We start from the raw sequence: 12,541 nt of genomic DNA, 5'->3' as shown, positions 1-12,541 counted from the left end.
ACCCCCACCCATAAAAACAGCTGGACGTTCAAACACGCCGCTACATCTTCTGACATCTGTTTGCGCGTCTTACCGTTTCTATGATCGATGCGGAGGGGGGAAATAAAAGCGCATCGTCGGCCGGTTTACTCCATCAGAGCATCTGAGGGATGGAGGCTGCAGGTTATCCCCGGTACAGCCCGGTTACTGTCCTGGATCGGTCCCCTCCCTGCCTGCGCTGCTGGAGCGACGGCTCGGATCAGCCGCTGCGTCAAGCCGCACGCAGCGCGCAGGACTGCGCATCCGGCAGGAAATATTTCACCCAATTCACAAGAATAAAGAAACAAAAGAATTAACAGCTGTAGCTGTTTCAAAGTCTAATCAAACAAATCATTTGTGTTGTTGTTGTTTTTTTAATTAGGGGAACAGATTTTCTTCAATGAAAGAAAAAAAAATAAAAAACAAGAAATCGAAAAAAACTGAAAAATAAAATTCAATCTCGCTTGAAGGTACATATTATTATTATTATTATTATTATTATTATTATTATTATTATTATTATTATTATTATTATTATTATTAAGGCCACAGATTCACACATAACTATTATTCTACATAAAAAATAAAAGTTATTGTTTCCCCCAAAAATAAATTCTTAGTCTTTTTTTCATGGTGGATTTTCTTCATTTTAAAACATCTAACAAATATTTAATGGGAATATCTTTAGTTTTCACAATGTCTTTAATTTTTTTTTAAGTCCCTAACAGGTCAAATATTTTTGAACAAGAAAAAACTTTGTTTTTACTAATTTAGAGAAAAGGAGAATTTGATATAGGGTTAGATTAGATCTGGTTTATATACATTTAGTTTAGCTTATATATACAGTAGTAGTCTGGAACAAAACCCCAGATCCAGTCTTTATTTTAAAGGTCAATCAGTTGCGTTTCCGCTTTTCTTCCTGTTGTTTCTGTTCAACTTTACGACTTCCCGTCATCGTTTCTCATCCTGGTGAAGATGCTGGATCTTAAAGGAACCTTGGCAGAAATGAGTTGGTTGAAGCCAAATCTTCAGTGATCACCTTATATTCTGCTTTAAGTCTCCGTCTTAACTGAAACCGTTGAAACACAGCATCAGAAGAACCACAGTCATCTGCTTTCGCCCCTTTGTTTAACATTTGATGTTTAAAACTTGACTAATAAATGGAATAGCTACGCCCCCTGCTGTTCAATCTGGATATCGGAGTTAAACGCGCTCTTAAATTAAACGGAATCACGTTAATATTTGAAAAGGTCTGTATACATCTTTATTTTATTTGGGGGGGGTTATTGAGGGTCACCAAACAAATTAAACCCTCATAGATTAGGCCCCTCTCCAGTGAGGCAGACACCCTGTCTACTTTTAAGGGTAGGCTTAAAACTTTCCTTTTTGATAAAGCTTATAGTTAGAGTGGCTCAGGTTATCCTGAGCTATCTCTATAGTTCTGCTGCTATAGGCTTAGACTGCTGGAGGACATAGGGGCTCCCATTTCATCATTCTGCTTCATTCTATCTCTACTGTATTTCTCTATTTTTCCCACTCTGCAGAATCTACTAGTTTCATCTCTAACGTTCTGCTCTCTCTGCTTTTTCTCATAGTAGCTTCATCTGGTCTGTTCCTGTTTGGCAGTGACTCCACCCTGGAGAGAAATATCAGCTGTGCTAATTGGCCTGTTTTTCAGTGTAGTCCCGTTTCTCTGACTGTGACTAACTGGATGTGCTCTCTTCATCCTCTGACATGGGAGCTGGCTCGGAGCTCGCCTGCCTGGCTGTGTGTTTCCTGGACGGAGCTGCCTTTTAGAGCTGCTCTTTGTATCTCTGCTTCTGTCTCCTTGAACCCCAGTCAGCCTCAGCAGATGGGCGCTCACACTGAGCCTGGTTCTGCTGGAGGTTTCTTCCTGTTAAAAGGGAGTTTTTCCTCTCCACTGTTGCTACAAGCATGCTTAGTGTGAGATATTGCATTTGAGTCAATGAATCGATGCAGTCAACTGGTTTTCCTTAGATTGAAAACTTTGAATCAATTTCACTGTATGATCTGGTGAACTGTAAAGTGCCTTGAGATGACGTGTTGTGAATTGGTGCTATATAAATAAACTGAATTGAAATTGAGTTTTCATGGTTGGCTTTATTGTAATCCTCCTCCATCTCTTTTTCAGGCCTATCAAAGATTTGCAATGGTCTAGTCAGAGTCCAAACATCAGCTGAGCCTTAGCAGATTGTTCAATAGGTTAGGTCGGTGTTTGCAAACCACTGAGGTTAAAGCATCCCAAAAAAAAAGGTAAATAATCATGAAAGTGAGACAAAAATTCCATTAAAAAAACTAAAACTGGTTGAAATCATGTGGAAGTTATAGAGTTGGAGCAAAAACTAATGAGAGCAATTCTCAATTAAGTGAAGCAATGCTGACAAGAGCAGAGGGCTTAACTGGTAAATTTGTACTGGGATTTTTCTTTCACTCAGAGATTTCTGTTTTCTGTAATCAGTGTGTAGAAAGAGGTAAAGCCCTGACAACCCTCTTTTGCCTCAATAAATATAGCAGTTCATAAATCATAATTCATTTTTAAACAATTTGTTTTGGACCATGTCTTTTGAAAAAAGGTCAATAACAGGGGTCAGGAACAATTAAACAGAGATACTGGGGCCCTGTTGGCCCCCATCTAGTACCACCCATGCTGTGTTTTTTTTTTTTTTTTTTTTTTTTTTTTTAACATGGATGGTCTGATTTAAAAAGCAAAAATATTTCCTGTCAAAGAGTTGTGAGGAGTCTAAACATCATTTCACATCCCATAGTCGGGCAATTTCAATGCAGCTTTCTTGCAGGACTTCTTGGAGAAACTGTAGATCTAATACAGACCAGCAGAACAACATAACAATAGATTAGTCCAGAGCATAAAACACAAAGACATTTATGTTTTAGACTAACCTATTTTCTTACCTTTAAAAGAATAAATGAGCATGCTACTACGTATCTGAGTGTTCTATTATCTTTAAAATATTGTAATGAAGTGTAAACATTTAGCACAGAATATTATTTCAGCTTGTCTGTTTAAAATCATTCTTAGTAGCTTCCAATGAGGCTCAAAAACCCTTCCTAAGAAAGCTACATGGGACTCCTAGAAACTTCCCCTTCAAAGACACCGGCCGTGTGGCGCAGAGATCCTTCCTGGGATGTCTATATTTGTCAGGAGTGACAGCAGTTACTGACGTGTGGCAGCTGCAGGGACACTGGGAACAGAGACAGGATCATCAAAGGTCAGCGGGTCAGAGGAATGCGGATAGGAATGTGGCAGCCCGAGGTGCCAATATTTCAATGGGCCAAGCAACTAGAATGAAACCAAGTCACCTGGGAGCCTTAAGGGGAAGACAAGAGGCCAAAGATCTCCTGGGGAGTTTGAAGGAAGGGAGGAATGGGAGGATTAAAAGAAACCTCCCAAAACATAATGAGGAGATTCTATCACCATGGACAGCGACAACTTATTCTATCAACTATATAGAAATAATAGTTTGGCTTTTCTCTAATTTTTTTCTCTAAAGCAGCAAAACATTCAGCCAAATCTGCTTTTTTATAGCTGGTATGCTTAAAATTCAGGGCTGCAGCAATTAAAATAAATGTTAACAGTGATGCGAAGAAAAGATATCTTACCAGAATGATGTCAGGGATGAATAAAGCAAGGTGAAATAGAGTAAGAATGTTGTTCTGATTTATTTCAGACTCAAGTGTTTCAGATCATTAAACAAACGTTAACATAAGAAAGGAATGATATGAGTAAATATAATTATAATATACAGGAAAAGAGGGCTGTTAATGATTACTCACATATGGCGAACATGGATTGGATTATTTCCCCCATTAATAAATCTGTAATGAGATAAACTAGACAACAATGTTCATTGGAAAAACAAGTAAAAAATTAAAACAAAGTAAATAATGACTATAGCCTATAAATCTCTATGTCTTAATTTCATATTAATTACTATTAATGAGTTCCACTGATTTTACAGTTAATTTCAGTTTCAGAACAGTGTGGGCTTTGTTAGCCGTTGCTATCACTTTATTATAACATAAGCAAAAATAAACTTATTTAGTTTATGCTGAGATATTTTTTCATTTTCAAACTTGCTCGATTACCTGTGAGCAGAAGGGAAAAAATAATTTGATATCATGAAAAAAGCAGATATTACATATTTCACAGTTGTTATGTTTAGAAGCGCGTGCCTTTTTGCCCTGTCGGGGGAACGTGCAAAAAAAAAAAACAACAAAAAATAACGTTTTGAAATCTGACCAATTATGACCACATTTTCTTTCAACAATATTCTAAATTGTTTCTAACACTTTATTTTCAAAGTTAGCTGGTGATGCATTTTTTTGGGGGGCGAATTTGAGAATTCCTCTGTTTTGGATTTTCATTGTTTTATGGCAATTTAACAGTTATCACTATCTAAATTTCACCCATAAAATCTTAGATGGCAACCATGATTATGATTAAAAATAATAAACAATTTGTATTTATGATACTAAAAAAAAATACTTTCTTAATTTCAGTACCTTGTACATGAAAACGAAGTTGTCAAAAAATACTTTAAACAAGAGTTGTTTTAAAATCTAAAAACAGAAAATATATTGAAATGTAATCATAAAACAAGTATATCTGAAATAATACTAATAGTATGTACATATAGCACAGTAATAATCAGTGTTCATAGGTGGGGTTGAGACAGTGGCAGGCAGAGATGGCAAAAGTACTCACTTTCCGTACTTGAGTAAAAGTACAGATACTTGTGTTAAAAAATACTCTGGTAAAAGTGGAAGTACTGATTAAACTTCTTTACTCAAGTAAAAGTAACAAAGTACAGGCTTGTAAATTTACTTAAAGTATAAAAGTAAAAGTAGAAACCACTTTTTTCATGCCGTTGCCTACATTTTAAATGGATGTCTGCCAATAGGACTAGATCTCCGTTGTGTTCATTTTCAATCATCTCGTCGTCCATGCTACTATGCTAACGCCACCGCCACCAAGCTGCAATGATTTGCGGCCAATGAATACCGCCGAATCTGTCGATTCATCTTGTAGTGGTGCGTCAAATGCAACGTAGATTCCCATCCAATTAGATTGAATTTGGTATTGATGACGTGAAAAATAATAACGGTAACTCCATTGAAATGATTCAAAACTAAAGTAACGAGCAAATTTTTTAAAATGTAAGGAGTAGAAAGTACAGATATTTGTGTAAAAATGTAAGGAGTAGAAGTAAAAAGTCGTCATAAAAATAAGTAGTAAAGTAAAGTAAAAATATCAGAAAAATCTACTTGAGTACAGTAACAAAGTATTTGTACTTCGTTACTTCCCATCTCTGGTGGCAGGTTTAGTAGATGTTTGCCGAGGACCCAAATGGAAGTAGAAATCCAGAAAACACAGACAAGGAAATCAGGAACCAAAACTAGGAGATGCTTGGGAGAAACTTAGATGAACAAATGAATGAGGAACTGCAGAGGAGGAGGACATATGGGAGACAGAAGGATGAATGGAGTAATCAGCTGATTGGGAGCAGGTGTGGATAGAAGCAGCTAGAAGAGAGCTAAGGGGAAAGGAGAGGATCATCAGGGGGCAACAAAGAGTACCAGGAAAATACAATAAGGCTGGAAAGAACTAATATGACACAAAAGAGAACAAAACTATGGGAAACTTTATAAACTATAAAATGAATGTGTCATGGGAGAACAAAATCTAAAGATAACAGAAACAATAAATATGATAAAAATTTTTCCAAAATAAAAAATAAATACCAAAAATGCTGAAAACTGAAAAGGGATAACTGTAAGAAATAACAAGGGAGACTTAAATTAAACACCCAACAATGATATAAATCTTGATGACAGCACAGAAAAAACATAAATAAAAGCATAACTGGAAACCTGAAATTAAAACTTAAACAGAACGAAAAAGTCCAGAAGGGCAGATCTTAAACAGACGCAGACCAAGAGCTTCACCGGCAATTTGTACATGAAAAGAATATAAATGGTAAAATTAGATTACAAAAAATGTATTATTTTTAATCAATTTAATATTTTTAATGGCTTTCTGTTTACGAAATATAAAACATTACCCTTATATTTCGATAGATCCATGTATGGATCTATCGAAATATAATATATTGTTTCATGTCCTACAGAACAATTTAGAGAAGCCAATTAACCAAACAGTCATGTTTTCGACTGTGGGAGGAGAGAGTACCCAGAGTGAACCCATGCAAGCACGAAGAAGACATGAACTCCATGCAGAAAGACCCCAGGCCAGGAATCGAACCCGGAACCTTCAACACAGTGCAGCCTTTACCGTTTTATCACATTATAAAAATATATTTAGTTTATTACCTTTAACTGCATCAGTAAATAGTATTTGGATGACTTCTTTATTAATACAGCAACAAAGAGGTGAGGTATTAAAGATGATCAATGTTCATGGCCTTTGTATGAATAGAATGATTAATATGTTTCTTCAGTTGGCTATTACAGCCTTTAGGGAAGCGAATACAGCGTCTTTTTCTCTCTCATTAGGTGACACATTGGTCCTCCGCAGTTAGCCTGGGCCAGCTGTAGCCTCTGTTCTCACACTCGTTCCCTACTGCCTCTGCATGATCTCAGGAACCCTTTTCTCCCCTTATCTCTGTTCTCTGGGTGATTCGTCCTCCTGCTTTGGGCACTCTGACCAAAACAAACATGGATTGAGGGCAGGAGAAAGATGAAAGTCCGCTTAGAAAAATAAAAAACAAAAAATGCTACAACTACCAGTTCAAATCTGTAGTCTTCATAAGAACCGGGCCGTTGCCAGTCATGGTAGGTGTAAATCTAGTTTACATAGATAAATTTGGTAAAAGAAAAAAGTTTTGCAGACGACACCACGGTGGTGGGTCTCATCAGAGACGACAACGACCTGGACTACAAAAAAGAGGTGGTGCAACTGGTGGGCTGGTGCAAAGATAACAGCCTGATCCTGAACGTTGAGGAGACGAAGGAGATCATCTTGGACTTCAGGAAGAACCGTCCTAACCACGCTCCACTGGTCATCTTCAGCTCAGCTGTAGAGGTGGTCAACAGCACCAAATTCCTGGGGGTGAACATCACAGACACCCTCACCTGGAATGTAAACACCACCTCACTGGTCAAAAGGGCGCAGAAGTGTATGTACTTCCTGCGGAGAATGAGGAGAGCCCATCTGCCCCCACCCATCCTCACCACCTTCTACAGAAGCACCATAGAGAGCGTTCTGACCAGCTGTCTCACTGTGTGGTGTGGAGGCTGCAGCGCCTCAGACTGGAAGAAGGTGAGAACAGCAGAGATCATCGGGGCTCCTCTTCCCTCCATAAAAGACATTTCATCCCAGCGCTGCGTGTTCCGAGCTCCTAACATTATAAATGACCCTTCACCCCCCCACCATGGACTGTTCTCCCTGGTGCCCTCTGGGAAGAGACTTTGAAGCATCCGATGCAGGTCCAGCAGATTCCACAACAGTTTCTTCCCCTGAAAATTTAAGAACTGTAAATATACAGTCATATTTTTATATTACTATTTTTTGTATGTATTTATTACTGTTTTTAAGGCTGCCCTTTAAAAAAAAGGAAATTGTCTAGAGCTGTTTTAAACAAAATTTCTTGTTGTATACACTCGTGTACACAAGATAAATCTGTCTAAGTACATTTATTAATAGTATTTTATTAGTCTGTATAGGATTGTACATAGGCCTAATTTACAGCAGTCCCATTCAAATTTAATGGCCATCTCTACAGTCACTAATTTGTCAGCTCCGGGCTTGATGTTTTTCTTTTGAGTATTCAGTCTTACTTTACTCCTTGTTTTCCAGTGTTTAGTTTTCTTTTCTCCATGTTTTATAGTCCTAGTTATTTGATTATCATTTTGTTATTTCCAGTCTTCCAGGTTTCTATTTGTTGCTCTCTGCTGCCCTCTTGTGTTCTCCTTCTTCCCTAGGTCTTTCCCTCTCTTGTTCTTTGCACACCTGCTCCCAGTTTCCTCATTAGCCCCCTCTTTGTCTCAGTCTCCTTTAAAAAGCCCTCTCTCTTCAGTCCCCCTTTGCTGGGTCCTCGTCAAACACCTTCAAACTTGCTCCAACTCCTTCTCTCTGTGCCTTCCTCCTTACGATTGTGATTCCCCTGATGTCTCCATGGTTTCTGGTACGTTTAGACTAGTTTTCATGTTTTTGATTTTTGGTCTCCTGGTTTCATGTTTGTTTAGGTTTGTTTTCTTTTTGGATTTTTGGATAACCTGCCTCTGTTTTCTGTTAAGTCATTATTAAATCCACAAGAGATTCAACTTTGCCTCCCTGCCTCTGCTTTTGGGTCAACTAACCATAGCCAAATCGTAACAGTTTCAGCAGATTATCTCTAAATAGCCTGGGAGGACTTTCAAAGAATTGGGCAGAAACTTGTTTAAAACACAAGAATATATTTACAGTTGTTCGTTGTAAACATCCTTAAATTCAAATTGATATTAAAGTACGCATATATTTCACAATAGACCAAAAATGCAACATATATAGGCAACAAAACAAAAAAAAGGTGACATGAACAACCATACAGTTTGATAATAAACATACAACCATCTGGCTTTTTACTGGGACTATCAAACCATTGAATTCTCACTTTAATACTGTCAGTGATTTTTTTTTCTTTTAGGCATAAAACAACAAACAGAAAGACTTGATGATTTTAGGTTAAAAAAAAATTGAAATGTAGGAAAACAAACAAATTGACACGTTGAATTTGAAAGGCTTACAGTGTGAGCTTAAGGTATAAAAAAGGAAAGTAAGCCAATACTTGTGCAAATAAGAAAATATCAGAAATGTACAAATACAGCCTTTTAACAGCATCTGATTTAAAGCATTCAATAAAAAAAACAAAGTTCAACAATAAAATGTAAAAACATGGTGTCATAACATTTTACAATCTTTTTACAAGTTCTTAAGGAAGAGGAAAACGGAAGCATGCGCCACTGATATACTTACATAGATACAAAGTTATGATACAGTAATAGATTAACACGTGAGAGCGAGCAACATGTGCCTGCTCTCTTTCAAAGCAGCAAGGTGATCAATAACCGTCTGGTTAAAGTCAGAGACGTTACTAAAGGACGAAAGCACAATCAGACCCACTAGATATCAAGGGATCATCTTTACTGTAAAGAAACATCCACTGCAGTCATGGGAGTTAATGAGGAAGTTAAATATCTCAAAAAAAAAAATTCTGGAGCTCGTTTCTCTTTAGAATCGGATTTAAAGCCAAAATGAGGCACGTATGTTTAGATTCATGTTCTGAATGTTTCTGGTCCAAAAGGACTGGTTTGATCACAGCAGGAGGAGGAGAAACTGTGAGATCTGTTTGTAAAGCCTGTTTCTTTCTCCTAATCTAATCCCCACTTTGGTCGTCAGGTTATATAGAGAACCTTAGGATACATCCAACCAAGAAAGCATTACTCCATGCCTTTATTTTATACTTGCATTATGGAGATAAAAAAAGAACCAAACAATATTTTAGTCTAACCATAACAACTTCAGACTGTAGAGAACTATCCTTCTGTAGCAGCCAGTTTAGCACACAGGTGACAAGCAGGGTTTTATGAGAACACTGGAGAAAACTGGTAGGTATCATCCTCACAAACTTAGATGTTCTCCTTATGGTCTGGCTGTCGTTGCATGTCATCTTAGTTCTCATACTGTGTTTGAGCTCTTACAGCTTGGTAAAAAAAAAATAAACCAGAAAAATAAAATCAAATAAAAAGAATCCCAAAAAACGGTCAGTTCTAAAGTAACATAATGAATTAGTGGCTGTGCCAAGCAGCACGTTAAAATCACACATTGAAAATGCTCTTCTCTCATCACTTTGTTGTAGGAAAGATACTTTTCCCGTCATCGTTGGGTATTCAGTCATAAAAGAAAATTAGTCCTTTGGATCCCATAATAAAGAGCCTCTAATGAGTCCAGCTCTGCTTTGCAGTCTCCCCCTCCCAGTAGGAAATGTCTGGAGAACCTTCAAATGAGTCCAAATCAAACCTCTAACAACAGGGCCACTCTACGCCACTCCGTAGAGTCGGCCACTCTACGGAGAAATCTTTTCAACCACTGGTATCCAGGATCTTGTTCTTTCAGTCATGATCCATATCTAGAGCTACCATCCGTCTGTCCATTTCTTGCTCTATCCTGTCATCACGTGTCAACAAGACGTCAACATTTACAAACATGCCTACCTGAGGCAGAGACTCCGTCCAAAATTGGTGGGGGCTTTCCTTCTTCCAAATGAGCGTTATGGCCTCAGACTAACTCCAGTCCTGGTTTACATTAGAAGTGCTCTGATCCACTACACTCTGCAACAAAGCAGGTGTTGCAGGTGCTCTGAGAGGCATGTGTCTTTTTGGTAATTAAAGATATCGATTAAAGGGAAAGTTGACGCAAAGGTATCGGAAGTGGGACATAAAAGTTTGCATTTTGTTCTACAATGGGTGAATACACAGAGTACAGAAAAGCTGCATCTTTTTTCTTATCTAATGTTTCTTATGCAAAACCTTAAACTTTTAACTTGGATAGCTTATATTAATGAACACAGATGTATCTTTGTTAATATAGTGGGGTTTTCGGGAATGCCTTTAAAATCGAATCAGTTTATTCTAAGGCTAGCACTATAACAAGCTAATTTTAAGTAAAACGTTTCGTTTTTTTTAAAGATACATGCTAATATGCCAAATGGGAACCTTTGTATTCTTTTGTTTCTTGTACATCATTAAATCTGACGCACAAGCAGCAACATAAGCATTGGTCCACTTGGGTTTTTCAAGCTTAAAAACCATGTCAGTGCATTTCATGTTGAGGCAGCATAGACGACGTTGACGTTTCAACGTCAGCATCCACAGCTGCGTCACAAATTCTCCACATTGAACCAGATGACGAGCTTCAGAGCCAAGAAAGACCACGTGTGAAAAACATAACGACTCTCTACCTGGTAAAGTGCATTGAAACATGGATCCTTTGTCTTCGTAAGTCAATTAAGGAGAAAATATAGCCTACATGGTTGATATATTTAGAAGCTCTAAAATTTGCATGTTGAGCTCTGAAAGGCCATATTTATGCACAGATCTACTGCTGTACTTGTTTTCATAATTAGAAATGGAGCTTTAACTTTTTTACAGCAAATGCTAAACTCTTAACGAATGTATTTTAAGCCCTGTTTGCATACACTTTTATTATATTTAGTGGGAGGAATTGCGCTTTATTAATGTTCATGTAGTGTTCACACTTCTAAAGCAGGATTTTATTTTAGAGAGGATGTATAAATTATTACGGGTTTTTAAACAGAAATAATTAAATCTTTCAACTTATGAGATGTTTCAATTATGTAAATATCCATCCATTTTCTGACACGCTTAATCCCAATTGGGTTCGCGAGGGGTGCTGGTGCCTATCTCCAGCTGTCTACGGGAGAGAGGTGGGGTAAACCCTGGACAGGTCGCCAGTTCATCGCAGGGCAACACAGAGACAAAAAACCATTCCCGCACACACTCACACCTAAGGAGAATTTAGAGAAGCCAATTAACCTAACAGTCATGTTTTTGGACTGTGGGAGGAAGCCGGAGTACCCGGAGAAAACCCATGCATGCTCAGGGAGAATATGCAAACTCAATGCAGAAAGACCCAGGCCCGGGAACTGAACCCAGAAACTTCTTGCTGCAAGGCAGCAGTGCTACCCACTGCATCACTGAGCAGCCCAATTATCTAAATAGTTGATAAAAAAAAAAAATATATTTGTTTAGCTGTGCTCATAAGTTCATAACTTAGGAGCAAAGAAGGGTGGTTTAAATTGTCGATATATGCTTAATAACCTTGAGTAGAAGTGCTATCACGTCCCACCGCTGTTTACTTATACAATGCAGTTTCTGATGGAAGTTTGGAGTTTGTAGTGGAATGGAGACGGACGTAGTGTAAATTGGGGGTTTGATCTGCTTCAAACTGGGCTGCAAACTGTCCCAATGTATGCTAAGGTTCAAACTCTTCAACTTTAGAGTGGCTGCCAATATTGCTCCACATAAAGAAGATCACAACAGTCTCATTATGTCTAATAACTTAAATTCAACTTCCTCAATCAAAAGTCCCATGACACAGCTAGCTAGATCAACCCTTAGCAGCTAGTAACAGCTATTGACACATCCTCAAATTACTTGTGTTCCTTGACCTTTATAGACAGGTGGAGCATTTAGGTGAATTACCTCTAATAGTGAGAGGTGCTCACCCAACCAACCAGGTTTTTCTCAGATATCCCTGCAGGAAACTTTAACCATACATGATGCCTTCAATTGAAAATACTTTAATGTTCAAATTTGGTTTTTGCTCCTGATTGCTTGGGTGTCTAATTGTCTTTAAAACTAAAAAGACTGAAGGGAAAAATCTCCCAGTGATGTACCTAAGTGCATTAAATCTGTGCTATAAGTATGTTGAAGGCACAGGTGACGACTCCTAACCTGACTCCGC

At 37.9% G+C, this 12,541-nt stretch overlaps 1 protein-coding gene across 1 annotated transcript in view; it reads right to left on the bottom strand.

Moving 5' to 3' along the window:
* LOC107096616 (liprin-alpha-3-like) overlaps nucleotides 1-220 on the bottom strand; it is a 5,974-nt gene extending 5,754 nt beyond the window's left edge. Inside the window, exon 1 of the mRNA XM_015393352.1 lies at nucleotides 74-220. The gene's annotated coding sequence lies outside the window, so the exon portion shown is untranslated. The remainder of the gene's footprint in view (nucleotides 1-73) is intronic.
* Nucleotides 221-12,541: the final 12,321 nt, after the last annotated feature.

Source organism: Cyprinodon variegatus, unplaced genomic scaffold (genome assembly GCF_000732505.1).
Source record: "Cyprinodon variegatus isolate N-32 unplaced genomic scaffold, C_variegatus-1.0 Scaffold24, whole genome shotgun sequence".
Classification (NCBI taxonomy): domain Eukaryota; kingdom Metazoa; phylum Chordata; class Actinopteri; order Cyprinodontiformes; family Cyprinodontidae; genus Cyprinodon; species Cyprinodon variegatus.
This window is presented reverse-complemented; position numbering and strand designations above follow the sequence as displayed.